General features: G+C 41.5%; 1 protein-coding gene and 1 long non-coding RNA gene across 17 annotated transcripts in view; one reads left to right on the top strand and one right to left on the bottom strand.

Annotated features, from left to right (window-relative positions):
* Nucleotides 1-14775, top strand: part of LOC129836016 (actin-binding LIM protein 1-like) — a 137714-nt gene that overhangs the window by 22690 nt on the left and 100249 nt on the right. The gene's annotated exons all lie outside the window — the stretch shown is intronic.
* Nucleotides 1-14775, bottom strand: part of LOC129836018 (uncharacterized) — a 60378-nt gene that overhangs the window by 25844 nt on the left and 19759 nt on the right. For 2 of the 3 annotated variants that reach the window (XR_008756594.1, XR_008756593.1), the window contains exon 2: nt 11051-13123. This is a non-coding gene — a long non-coding RNA (uncharacterized LOC129836018). Of the gene's footprint in view, nt 1-11050; nt 13124-14775 lie in introns of those variants that run through there. The other variant, XR_008756595.1, reaches the window with a different exon arrangement.

Raw genomic sequence — 14775 nt, 5'->3', positions numbered from 1 at the left:
TTTACTTGTCCTTAAGGAATATGTTTTGTGCATTTGGAATATGATTTCATAGGAAGTCAAAAGTCAAAAGTCAAAAATGTGAATAAATTAGAAAAAACTTATCAACCCCTTTAAAAAAGTGCTTTTTTGGATTTCATAGTCAAAAATAACATTTTGTTTTTAAAAGGCCAAAATGAAGCATTTAAAACGGTTTTGAAAAATGACGCCTGGTACCCAAAACATGAAACATAGAATATTTTTGGACTTTTTTTGGAAACCTCCTTAAATCACTCAGGCCGGACCCCCATTGACTCGAGAAGAAAAAACAAAACAAAAATTCCAGAAGAAAAAACAGAATATTTTCTGACTTTTTTTGAAAACCTCCATAAATCACTCAGGCCAGCACACATTGATTTTTGCCCGTCGAATAGTGCTCCCAGAGCGGGTATGGAATTCTGGATGCCCCCTAAAAGCAATTTCAACCATGGCACCTGGTAACCCAAAAAAAATACCAGGTGCACGAAAAGTTTGGACTTAGAATATTTTTTGAGTTTTTTGGAAAAACTCCATAAATCACTCAGGCCATTGACTCGAGAAGAAAAAACATAAAATATTTACAAGAAAAAACATAGAATATTTTCTGACTTTTTTTGAAAACCTCCATAAATCACTCAGGCCAGCACCCATTGATTTTTGCCCGTAGAATAGTGCTCCCAGAGCGGGTATGGAATTCTGGATGCCCCCTAAAAGCAATTTCAACCATGGCACCTGGTAACCCAAAAAATGAAACAGAATATTTTTTGACTTTTTTTGGAAACCTCCTTAAATCACTCAGGCCGGACCCCCATTGACACGAGAAGAAAAAACAAAACAAAAATTTCCAGAAGAAAAAACATAGAATATTTTCTGACTTTTTTTGAAAACCTCCATAAATCACTCAGGCCAGCACACATAGATTTTTGCCCGTAAATAGTGCTCCCAGAGCGGGTATGGAATTCTGGATGCCCCCTAAAAGCAATTTCAACCATGGCACCTGGTAACCCAAAAAAAATACCAGGTGCACGAAAAGTTTGGACTTAGAATATTTTTTGAGTTTTTTGGAAAAACTCCATAAATCACTCAGGCCATTGACTCAAGAAGAAAAAACATAAAATATTTTTAAGAAAAAACAGAATATTTTCTGACTTTTTTTGAAAACCTCCATAAATCACTCAGGCCAGCACCCATTGTTTTTTGCCCGTAGTATAGTGCTCCCAGAGCGGGTATGGAAGTCTGGATGCCCCTAAAAGCATTTAAGGCTCTGTGTGTGTGTGTGTATGTGTGTGAGCTTTTCTTTGACATCTGGTTAGAGAAATGACTGATTTACACTTCATGAGGGTTGCCTAATCACACACTTAAAGTTTTGGAAAGATCTGACTTTTTTAACCCTTTGAAACAGCACCTATGACCCCATTTTAAGGCACTTCCGGTTGGCACAGGAAGCTTTAAGTAAACACCTATCCTGATCGGGGTATGCTTTTATAGAATCCTGAGTTTTAAGTCTATACGTTAAGAACTGACTGATTTACATAGGGTTGAATGCACTATATATCACAAACTGCTGGTTGGCTATGGCAAAACACTTTTAGGGTGAATTTATCACTTCCGGTTGCTCCAGGAAGCTTAGAATCAACACAGGTAGACCTCATAGTGGCCTGATGGACTGACATCAAAGACAGGTTCATAAGACATTCATAACCCACATAGGGTTTATTTAAAGAATGCACGTTACATTTGCATATGATTCAACAGTGAAAAACATCACATCATATTGCAAACATAACACAGTGTTACATTTGCAATATGATGTGTTGAATCATATTGCAAACATAACACAGTGTTGCATTTGCAATATGATGTGGTGAATCATATTGCAAACATAACACACAGTGTTACATTTGTAATATGATGTGTTGAATCATATTGCAAACATAACACACACTGTTACATTTGCAATATGATGTGTTGATTCATATTGCAAATGTAACGCGCATTCTTTAAATACTTTAGAAATACAAAATTGAACATCCTGATGACCTCAGGATGGCCGGCCAGTGTTAGTGGTTCCTCTCCATCGCTCGTTGCGTGAAAATTTCATCATGTCGATTTTGCTGATGGTACCCCCGCGTTGAAACATATTGCAATTGTACAAAAGTCAACTAGCAAGTCGGTGTCCATCAGCCAATTGGATGTTTTCAGACACCAAACTGATACCATCTGACACCAAACTCACTTTTTCCAACTCCTTTAGAAGCCAACTATAACATATTTCAGAGCAGGCCCAAAATTCACAGCGCCTTCCATTTAAACCATAATAAACCAAATAATACGTAGTTATGTTCTAGCTGCGGGTCCAATTTTCACATTATGTTTAGCCCTATGTGAGGCGACCTCGAATCCCAAGTTTCGGCTCGATAGGTCAATCGGTGCCCGAGCAAAACCCTAATTGGTGCTGAAAATCCACTGTTTTCATTGCCTTGCTACGGGGTCCTTGAATGAGCAATCAAACAGGCTCGTTGGGGTCTGTCTTTATGGGCCGAGCCGGTTTCAACGCACCTAGTCTTGAGACTCTGAGACTTTTCTAAATGTCGTCCATTTCGTTGAGCTGAAATGAATTGAAAACATAGCAAATACACGAGGCTGTTTATCGGTCCGAGAACCTTCTAGAGCCACATAAATCACTGTGCACAATCGACCTGAGGTCTAGAACAGGTTTGTAAATTTTCAGAACTCTAGGTCTGACGGTTCTTTAACCTGTCTAGGATCAGCGTGGCGCTAGCGGCACACCCCCCCCCCCCCCACTGAAAAACCAGTGCCGCGAAATTCAAAAAAAATATTTTTTTAAAATATTTAACTTTCACACATTAAAGTCCAATACAGCTAATGAAAGACACAGATCTTGTGAATCCAGTCAACATTTCCGATTTTTAAAATGTTTTACAGGGAAGACACAATATGTAAAGATGTACATCTATTACCTAAAAACACATTAGCATAATCCACCATCTTTTATTTGTCCACCAACACCAGTAGCCATCACCAATTCGGCTAAACTAAGATATTTATAGCCCCTAACCAACAAAAAAACTCATTAGATGACAGTCTGATAACATATTTATGGTATGGGATAGGTTTTGTTAGAAAAAAGTGCATATTTCAGGTAGATGGCATAGTTTACAATTGCACCCACCATCACAAATGGACTAGAATAATTACAATGAGCAACGTGTTTACCTAACAACTAATCATCAAACATTTCGTAAAAATACACAGCATACACGAATCGAAAGACACAGATCCTGTGAATACAGACAATATTTCAGATTTTCTAAGTGTCTTACAGCGAAAACACAATAAATCGTTATATTAGCTTAGCACATAGCAATTAGCAGCCCAGCATTGATTCTAGCCAAAGTGAGCGATAAAAGTCAACATCGCCAAAAGATATTAATTTTTTCATTAACCTTCTCAGAATTCTTATAGGGTGGATATATAGGGTGGACAGGGATTGATAGACAATTTAATTCTTAATACAATTGCGTTATTACATTTTTTAATTTATCCTTACTTTTCAATACAGTTTGCGCCAAGCGAAGCTACGTCAAAAAACATGGCGTCCTAAGCCACTAAAATGTTTCGACAGAAACACGATTTATCATAATAAAAATGTCCTACCTTGAGCTGTTCTTCCATCAGTATCTTGGGCAAAGGATCCTTTCTTGGGAGAAATCGTCTTTTGGTGGAAAGCTGTCCTCTTGCCATGTGGAAATGTCAACTGCGTTCGGGATGAACTGAAAAGCGTGCCCAACTTTTCACATCGTTGCAAAAATAAATGTCCCAAAATCGCACTAAACGGATATAAATTGCTATAAAACGCTTTAAATTAACTACCTTATGATGTTTTTAACTCCTATAACGAGTGAAAAGATGACCGGAGAAATATAACAGGCTAAACTAACGCTTGGAACAGGTGCGCGCCGGTGTCCTCTAGGCTCATGACGCAGCTCCCAAAGAATGACTAGCTTCAGGGTTTTTTCATTTGTAGGGCCTGTGAACGCGCAATCGACCCCGTTGGAATCGTCATCACGTAAAGGCATCCAGGGGAAGACGTAAGAAGTGTCCGTATAGTCATAGCAACGACAGTGCCCTTTTAACTGACTTCAGAAGAGTGGCCAACATTTCTCAAATCTGACTCCATGTCAGGGAAATTGCTGTAGAATGGGCTCTGTTCCACTTAGAGACAAAATTTCAACTCCTATAGAAACTATAGACTGTTTTCTATCCAATAATAATAATAATATGCATATTGTACGATCAAGGATTTTGTGGGAAGCCGTTTAAAAAATTAGCCAAATTAGCATAAATAGTCTAAACAGCGCCCCCATCCCCAACAGGTTAAAAGTTCAAACAAAAGTAACTACTACATGCACTGTCTGCCTCTTAGCCCCTCAGTGTGTCCCTCCATCATTTCTGTTGATTGTGTATTTTTTTTTTTATTGCAATCTGATGGGATAAATTACTGATTTACAGTTCAGGAGGGTTGTCTATTCACATATATGAAGTTTTGACCTTTTTAACCCTTCAAAACAGCCCATTTGACACCAATTATGGCACTTCCGGTTGGCACAGGAAGGTGAAAATAAACACATATACTCACTGGAGTATGCTGTTTGAGAATCCTGAATTTTAAGTCTATATGTTAAAATTTGACTGATTTACATAGGGCTGAATGCACTATTTCTCTCAAACTGCAGGTTGGCTATTGCAAACACTTTTAGGGTGATTTTACCACTTCCGGTTGCTCCAGGAAGCTTAGAATCGACACAGGTAGACCTCATGGTGGCCTGATGGACTGACATCAAAGACAGGTTCATAAGACAATCATAACCCACATAGGCTTTAGGTTGAATTTAGAGGTGCAGTCAATGTATTCCAATGGGGAGACATTTCATTTTAAACTATTTCATGTAAACACCTTCTTTTAACTGTGAAGGGTAAATGCCACAAGGTCAGGGTTAGGCTTGCACAGATCGGGAGGACCTTAGGATTGTTCCTGAGGTGAAATTGTGCTTCTAACCTTAACGGTTCTCTCTCTGTGTCCCAAAAGCAAATAAAATTGACATTGAGGTCAAAGGGTCATTTGTGTCCGTTCTCTTGTAACGGTCGCTGCGCTCAGACCGAGCGAGCTACGGTCAAGCGGGGCGTCTCGTTGAACTCGGCACGGCCTAGAGATAATAGGAATGCCATTGTCGGCTCTGTGTGTCTTTAAGCACCGTACTTTTTCACTCCCTCCTTGCTTTGTGTGTGTGTGTGTGTGTGAGAGAGAGCTTTCCTTTGACATCTGCTTAGAGAAATGACTAATTTACAGTTCATGAGGGTTGTCTAATCACACAATTGAAGTTTTGAAAAGTTCTGACCTTTTTAACCCTTCGAAACAGAACCATGACTCCATTTTAAGGCACTTCCGGTTGGCACAGGAAGCTTAGAATTAACACAGGTAGACCTCATAGTGGCCTGATGGATTGTTATCAAAGACAGGTTCATAAGACATTCATAACCCACATAGGCTTCAGGTTGAATTTAGAGGAGCACTCAATGTATTCCTATGGGGCGAAATGTCATTGTAAACTGTTTGATGTAAACGCCTTCTTTTAACTGTGAAGGGTTAATGCCACAAGGTAAAGGTTAGGCTTGCACAGATCGGGAGGACCTTAGGATTGTTCCTGAGGTGAAATTGTGCTTCTAACCTTAACGGTTCTCTCTCTGTGTCCCAAAAGCAAATGAAATTGACATTGAGGTCAAAGGGTCATTTGGGTCCGTTTTCTTGTAACAGTCGCTGCGCTCAGACCGAGCGAGCTACGGTCAAGCGGGGCGTCTCGTTGAACTCGGCACGACCTGGAGATAATAATAATGCCATTGCAGGCTTTGTGTGTTGTTAAGCACCGTACTTTTTCACTCCATCACTGCTTTGTGTGTGTTTTTGTGTGTGAGAGAGCTTTCCTTTGACATCTGCTTAGAGAAATTACTGATTTACAGTTCATGTGGGTTGTCTATACACACAAATTAAGTTTTGAAAAGTTCTGACCTTTTTAACCCTTCGAAACAGAACCCTGACTCCATTTTAAGGCACTTCCGGTTGGCACAGGAAGCTATAGTTAAACACATATCTTGATTGGGGTATGCTGTTACAGAATCCTGAGTTTTAAGTCTATACGTTAAGAATTGACTGATCTACATAGGGTTGAATGCAGTGATTTTTCAAAATTGCAAGTCATGTATATCAGGATATCTTTTAGGCTGATTTAACCACTTCCGGTTGCTCCAGGAAGCTTAGAATCAACACAGGTAGACCTCATAGTGGCCTGATGGACTGACATCAAAGACAGGTTCATAAGACATTCATAACCCACTTAGGCTTCAGGTTGAATTTAGAGGTGCAGTCAATGTGTTGCTATGGGATGACAACGACATGCTAGTTGACTTGCTAGGCGACTTTTGTACAATTTCAATATGTTTCAACGCGGGGGTACCATCACCAAAATCGACATGATGAAATTTCACCTAACGAGCGATGGAGAGGAACCACTGTCACTGCCCGGCCATCCTGAGGTCATCAGGACGTTGACTTTTGTATGTCCAAGGTATTTAAAGAATGCACGTTACATTTGCAATATGATTCAACATCACATCATATTGCAAATGTAACAGGCATTTGCAATATGAAAAACATCACATCATATTGCAAATGTAACGTGCATTCTCTTAAATACTTTAGAAATGCAAAAGTCAACGTTCTGATGACCTCAGGATGGCCGGGCAGTGATAGTGGTTCCTCTCCATCGCTCGTTTCGTGAAATTTCATCATGTCGCTTTTTCCTCATGGTACCTCCCCGTTGAAACATATTGCAATTGTACAAAAGTCAACGAGCAAGTCAGTGTCCATCAGTCAAATAGATATTTTCAGACACCAAACTGATACCATCTGACTCCAAACTCACTTTTTCCAACTCCTTTAGATGCCAACTATAACATATTTCAGAGCAGGCCCAAAATTCACAGCGCTTTCTCTTTAAACCATAATAAAACAAATAATACATAGTTATGTTCTAGCTGCGGGTCCAATGTTCACATTATGTTTAGCCCTATGTGAGGCGACCTCGAATCCCAAGTTTCGGCTCGATAGGTCATTCGGTGTCCGAGCAAAACGCTAATTGGTGCTGAAAATCCACTGTTTTCATTGCCTTGCTACGGGGTCCTTGAATGAGCAATCAAACAGGCTCGTTGGGGTCTGTCTTTATGGGCCGAGCCGGTTTCAACGCACCTAGTCTTGAGACTCTGGGACTTTTCTAAAGGTCGTCCGTTTCGTTGAGGTCAAATGAATTGAAAACATGGCAAATACACGAGGCTTTTTATCGATCCGAGAACCTTCTAGAGTCATATAATTCACTGTGCACAATCGACCTGAGGTCTAGAACAGGTTTGTAAATTTTCAGAACTCTAGGTCTGACGGTTCTTTAAAAGTTGGAACAAAAGTAACTACTGCAGGCACTGTCTGCCTCTTAGCCCCTCAGAGTGTCCCTCCATCATTTCTGTGTGGGTGTGAATTTTTTTTTTTTTGAGATCTGATGGGATGAATGACTGATTTACAGTTCAGGAGGGTTTACTATTCACATATATGAAGTTTTGGAAAGATTTGACATTTTTAACCCTTTGAAACAGCCCATTTGACACCAATTATGGCACTTCCGGTTGGCACAGGAAGCTGAAAAAAAACACATATCATCACTGGAGTATGTTGTTACAGAATCCTGAGTTTTAAGTCTGTATGTTAAAAATTGACTGATTTACATAGGGTTGAATGCACTATTTCTCTCATACTGCATGTTGGGTATGGCAAACACTTTTAGGGTGATTTAACCACTTCCGGTTGCTCCAGGAAGCTTAGAATCGACACAGGTAGACCTCATGGTGGCCTGATGGACTGACATCAAAGACAGGTCCATAAGACAATCATAACCCACATAGGCTTTAGGTTGAATTTAGAGGTGCAGTCAATGTATTCCAATGGGGAGACATTTCATTGATGTAAACACCTTCTTTTAACTGTGAAGGGTTAATGCCACAAGGTCAGAGTTAGGCTTGCACAGATCGGGAGGACCTTAAGAACACTCCTGAGGTGAAATTGTGTTTCTAACCTTAACGGTTCTCTCTCTGTGTCCCAAAAGCAAATGAAATTGACATTGAGGTCAAAAGGTCATTTGTGTCCGTTCTCTTGTAACGGTCGCTGTGCTCAAACCGAGCGAGCTACGGTCAAGCGGGGCATCTCGTTGAACTCGGCACGGCCTAGAGATAATAGTAATGCCATTTTGGGCTTTGTGTGTCTTTAAGCACCGTACTTTTTCACTCCATCCTTCCTTTTTGTGTGTGTGTTTTTGAGTGAGAGAGCTTTTCTTTGACATCTGTTGGGATAAATGACTGATTACAGTTCATGAGGGTTGTCTAATCACACAAGTGAAGTTTTGAAAATATCTGACCTTATTACCCTTCAAACCTGACCCTGTGGCACCATTTTAAGGTACTTCCAGTTGACATAGGAAGCTGAACGTGAACACATACCCTCCTTGGGGTAGGCTCTTATATAATATAGAGTTTTAAGTCTTTATGTTAAGAGCGGACTTATTTAAAGAGGGTTAAAGGAGTGTGTGTTATTTCATAAAATCATTTAAAATCACAGGATTCTCGCAGAGCTTCGAGACCCACTTTAAAAATGTACGTCTGAACACAGCGCAACTGGATCTGTGATTTTTTTGAAAAAAAATTTCCTCTTTGTGAACATCACCAAACGGTCAATGTACGATTTCTCTTAAATTACGATAGATAAATGGCTGGTTCTTTTTTTCCTGACACCGTATGCTTATGTACTTTGACATGAAGCGGTCAAATTAGCACCCTAATTGCGTTTTAACCCTTTAATCCCAGAAAAATGGCCATAACTCAAAAAGCGCCGAGGTCTCGACGCCATCTTGTTCGGGGCCAACTGCCCAAACTTCCAAACCTACGCTCGCCGAGTTTCGTCTTCGAAATATTTTCAGTTTAGGAGAAAAGGCCGCGCTCGTTTGCCACGTGCTCGTGCGCCTGCCATATGATTTATTTTCCCTCTTGTGGGAATTTTCGAGAATGCAGAAAAAAGTCAAAAATTTGTCATTTTTATAAAACGGAAACCGAAATTCCGAAACGTTTTTTTGAGTGACTTCCTGAAAGAGCTCTCCGCCGCCCACGGCCCGACGCCGTCCGCGATTTTCTGCGACGTAATAAGACGTCAGGTAAGGGACCGTACATTTGCAATGGGACTTTCTTCACTAACCATACGGCTCCCGTCTCAGAGTTCCCTTATGTATGTAATCGCTGCCAAAGATGCTTCAACAAAATACTGAGTAAAGGGTCTAAATACTTTTAATAATTCGTAATAAATTCGCAGAAAGTTCTAAAAACTTGTTTTTGCTTTGTCATTATGGGGAAAAAACAATTTAATACATTTTAGAATAAGGCTGTAACATTCTGACTTGGTGTACAGGGAGAATACTGCAAGAATGGCCCATGTTCTGAATTCTACCGCTGTACATTTGGAAAGTGCTGAACAAATAGTTATATTGACTATGTACGTCTTAGCTCGCTTAATCGAAATTAAAGATGGCCTCTTATCCACTCATCATTCCCTTATGCCATAGTTAGTACAGTCATGGCCAAAAGTTTTGAGAATGACACAAATATTCATTTTCACAAAGTTTGCTGCTTCAGTGTCTTTAGATATTTTTGTCAGATGTTACTATGGAATACTGAAGTATAATTACTTGGCATGCTGTCAATTTACTTCTGGGCCACATCCTGACTGATGGCAGCCCATTCTTGCATAATCAATGCTTGGAGTTTGTCAGAGTTTGTGGGTTTTGTTTGTCCACCTGCCTCTTGAGGATTGACCACAAGTTCTCAATGGGATTAAGGTCTGGGGAGTTTCCTGGCCATGGACCCAAAATATCAATGTTTTGTTCCCCGAGCCACTTAGTTATCACTGTTGCCTTATGGCAAGGTGCTCCATCATGCTGGAAAAGGCATTGTTCGTCACCAAACTGTTCCTGGATGGTTGGGAGAAGTTGCTCTCGAAGGATGTGTTGGTACCATTCTTTATTCCATTCTGTGTTCTTAGGCAAAATTGTCAGTGAGCCCACTACCTTGGCTGAGAAGCAACCCCACACATGAATGGTCTCAGGATGCTTTACTGTTGGCATGACACAGGACTGATGGTAGCACTCACCTTGTCTTCTCCGGACAAGCTTTTTTCCAGATGCCCCAAACAATCAGAAAGGGGATTCATCAGAGAAAATGACTTTACCCCAGTCCTCAGCAGTCCAATCCCTGTACCTTTTGCAGAATATCAGTCTGTCCCTGATGTTTTTCCTGGAGAGAAGTGGCTTCTTTGCTGCCCTTCTTGACACCAGGCCATCCTCCAAAAGTCTTCGGCTCACTGTGCGTGCAGATGCACTCACACCTGCCTGCTGCCATTCCTGAGCAAGCTCTGTACTGGTGGTGCCCCGATCCCGCAGCTGAATCAACTTTAGGAGACGGTCTTAGCGCTTGCTGGACTTTCTTGGGTGCTCTGAAGCCTTCTTCACAACAATTGACCTGCTCTCCTTGAAGTTCTGATCCGATAAATGGTTGATTTAGGTGCAATCTTACTGGCAGAAATATCCTTGCCTGTGAAGCCCTTTTTGTGCAAAGCAATGATGATGTTGCAGGTAACCATGGATGACAGAGGAAGAACAATGATTCCAAGCACCACCCTCCTTTTGAAGCTTCCAGTCTGTTATTCGAACTCAATCAGCATGACAGATTGATCTCCAGCCTTGTCCTCATCAACACTCACACTAACGAGAGAATCACTGACATGATGTCACTTGCCACTGTAAGGCTATGTATAATTTGTCAATACAGTTCAATATATCAAAAAGAAAGGAGGACCAAGGCACTCTTCATATAATTAATTAAAATGCCTTTATTAGTATGGCATGTTCAATAGAAACAAAGTTGTTTAAAAACCGACGCGTTACGGCTGCATGGCCTTCGTCAGGGAGACAATTGTCAATACAGTTCAATATATATTCAAATCCTTCTGCTGCAGGATTATTTTCCTTCTGCGACGAAAGGGGTCATATTAAGATCTGTCATCTGTATTTTTACATCCAACGCACATAGAAAGCTTTTGACAAGCATTTGGAAGGGGTGCAAGGGAGCTGCTATGTTAAAATTACCTTATAACAATTTCTGACAAAAATCTGCTTTAGAGGCAGGATCCACCTCTGTTTACCTAAGCTGCTAGCAAAATAAAATGATGAAGCATTTTTTTCATCAGAGTACAGAGCAAATAAATATGAAATGTGTCATAACTGTAGGTTTTGTCATCGAGCAGAGACACAGTTGACACTGCATTTAATGTGAAACCACATCCAGTCAGTAGAGGTCTGGTACCTGACCTGACCCGACGGGCACCAACATTATACATCTGGTTAGGGCCTTGTAGGGCCTTTTTTTTCATCAATAACTAAGTATGGGCAGGGCTCGGGTATCACTAAATTGATCGCTAAAATGGTGAAGCTGAGACATTTGCTTGTGCTCTGCTGTACAGTACAGTCACATCTGGTGTCAGGAGTGCTTCAACCTCATCAAACATGCGACAGCAGAGATTATTCCACGGAAAATAATCATGTTCTTTGAATTTTGTCGGAGTTTAGAGGGACGAAAAGTAGCTAACAGCTAACTGCTCTCTTACGTCTCTTCATTGAGCAGAGCAGCCCAAGTGGAGCCGTTGCTATGGATACTCACAGACTCAGCGATGCCATGAGCAGAGTGTATGCGGAGCGAGCTGCGTGCAGGGAGCGAGTATCAGACAGAGAAAAGCAGCTAATGGATTTGCTAATGGAGGAAGTTATTTCTGATTTCGGGTTTCGGGCCGGGCCGGGCCTGCAATTTGTCAGAAGCAATCAGCCTGTGTAGTGTCGGGTCTGTACGACGCAGGCATGCGTATGACTCATGCTTAAAATTCATCCCTGTGCAGGGCTCTATCAGTCAGACAGAGACCCTGTATATTGCAATAAAAACATTTCAGTGGAAAGGAGGAATAAGGCCTATCTCTTCCTGCCTGCCTGCCTGCCTGCCATAAGAAGCACTGAGAAGTTCAGTGATCATGTGATTGTTAATTGGGATTAGTGGGCCAGTGGTGGATCACCTATCCAATCCCCTCTTCTCTAGCCAACGTATTTATAGGTCTAAAGACATTGGATTGGATTTCTAATGCTCATCTGCTGGATCTGACAATGGTGGTTGCTTTCCCCCCAAAAGTCTAAGGCATTTTGGTCCGTTTTTTCACTACCTTGACACATTGGCTTCTACAGTGCTCCTCCTGTATAGGAGAATCAATTGCTTTATGGTTTTGGATTCAACACACTCTCAGCTACAAGTAGTAGAATATCAAAACAGACTTTTGAGACACGTATGAGTGGTTATGTGTCATAAAGGCAAAAAAGCAAAAAACTTATTGCTTCGTTTTATAAGATAAAGCATTGCACACACTGAGGAAGTAGGTTTTGACCAATAGAATCTGATTTTCCCATCGGTCTTGTGTACCTCTATACGTTTTAGGGGGCAAAAATATTAATCAAACAAACTATATACATTTTTTGGACTACTGTCCACATCTGTTTTTCAACAGAACAAAAAGCCCAATCAGACAGAATTGCCGTGTCTGTCCCTCACGTTATGCCACAGGTGAAGAGGTCACCCTTGACCCCACACTCATTAGTGGGATTAGATCTCCATCTACTGGCTTTCATGTGTATTGCACCTCAGGGAAAGCTCAAGCTCCTTGAATATGATGTAGCAGTTGGTCACAGCAATGTCAATGAAATGGGAAAACAGGGTCCTGTACCATCTCTTAGTCTTGTGTCGCACAGAGTAGTACTGTCGTGGCCATCCACTTGGTAAAGAGGTGGTTGCCATCTCTGATCCACCTCAGTGGGGTGGTTGGTTGGTCTGGCTCATCGTATCTTCTTGACTGAAATAAAAATATATATTATGATTTAGTTGTACATTGTATTTTTTTTTGCCACATTTGAAAAACAGAAAATCCTTAATCACCAACATTCATACTATTTTTTCACAAAATGAACTACCCTTCCCCATTTAGCTCAGTGGAGGTGGAGGTGTGAAGGGGGAAAAGGTTATAGCCTGCATAGGTGCTATTGTTTTGTTGGAGTGGTAGGTGGTTGGGTGAAGTTCTGCGCTGTGAAAATGTAGCATACAGTTCTGTGCTGTAGCCTATCATGACGTAGGACTATTCCAATATAAAATAAACCCTGCATCAAATAAAATAAAATAACATTTTTGATCACCAAATGTTTATATTTCAATTTACAATTGTACATATCAAGATATCAGATTTGGTTGCCCCACCTTGCAGGCAAACATTTTAGTGCCCCCCCCCCCCCCCCCCCCCCCCCCTCTTGACGTCGGAGAGAAAAATTTATGTTTTAATGTCAATTTCTCGCAATTCTACACATTTTGCCATGGAGCAGAGAGCAAAAAGGTGCAGTTTTACAGCAAATGTCTTGTAATACTACATTTTCAGTTTTAAAGCTAATTTCCTGTAATTCTACACATTTTGTCGTGACTTATGCCATGTTAATGATATCTGAGTGAAATTGTGTACTGTACTATTCTAACTCTCATCAGTAAATTGAGACTCTGACCGCTTACGTCGCTTATGCCTGGAGCCAGCCCTGAAGTTATTGTAGACTAGGCTACTCCCGTATTGTATCAATATACCGTTAGGCTATCAACACAAAGAAAACTTTACCGTTATCGACACAGTAAATAGTAAATGTTTCAAATAAACCAAATAGGCAATGCGTTATCACACAGTAAATATTTCTTATAGGCAAGATGGCTAAAGTAGGCAAGATGGCACTGCAGTAAATAGCAGCTATCTTATAGCTATTTTGTGTGTGGGGGAGGGGGGTTACACTGATCATAACCTTTTTTGTACATAATGTCGGCGTCATCATTTCCTATGACCGGAAACAGCTTCTGGACATCAGAACATCAATCCCTAACCTCAATTTGGATGAACATTTCTACCTCAACGAGTTGGCAGCTTTCGGACCAGGCCCTAATCCCGGAGACTCGAAAGAGGAAGCAGGGGCCAAAGAGAGGCAGGCGAGGCAGCATCCTGACAAGACTATGCTGTTGAGCAAATAGACCACCATTGCTTTCTGTTCTATTGGCGAACGTGCAGTCACTGTAGAGTGAACAAGATGGTGGGCCTCCCGGGTGGCGCAGTGGTCTAGGGCACTGCATCGCAGTGCTAACTGCGCCACCAGAGTCTCTGGGTTCGCCCCCAGGCTCTGTCGCAGCCGGCCGCGACCGGGAGGTCCGTGGGGCGACGCACAATTGGGCTAGCGTCGTCCGGGTTAGGGAGGGTTTGGCCGGTAGGGAATTCCTTGTCTCATCGCGCTCCAGCGACTCCTGTGGCGGGCTGGGCGCAGTGCGCGCTAACCAAGGAGGCCAGGTGCACGGTGTTTCCGGGTTGGAGGCGCGCTGTGTTAAAGAAGCAGTGCGGTTTGGTTGGGTTGTGCCTCGGAGGACGCATGGCTTTCGACCTTCGTCTCTCCCGAGCCCGTACAGGAGTTGTAGCGATGAGACAAGATA

The sequence above is a fragment of the Salvelinus fontinalis genome, chromosome 37, assembly GCF_029448725.1.
Source record: "Salvelinus fontinalis isolate EN_2023a chromosome 37, ASM2944872v1, whole genome shotgun sequence".
In the NCBI taxonomy this organism is placed as follows: Eukaryota; Metazoa; Chordata; class Actinopteri; order Salmoniformes; family Salmonidae; genus Salvelinus; species Salvelinus fontinalis.
The sequence above is the reverse complement of the archived record's forward strand: the minus strand, read 5'-3'. Positions and strand labels throughout refer to the sequence as shown.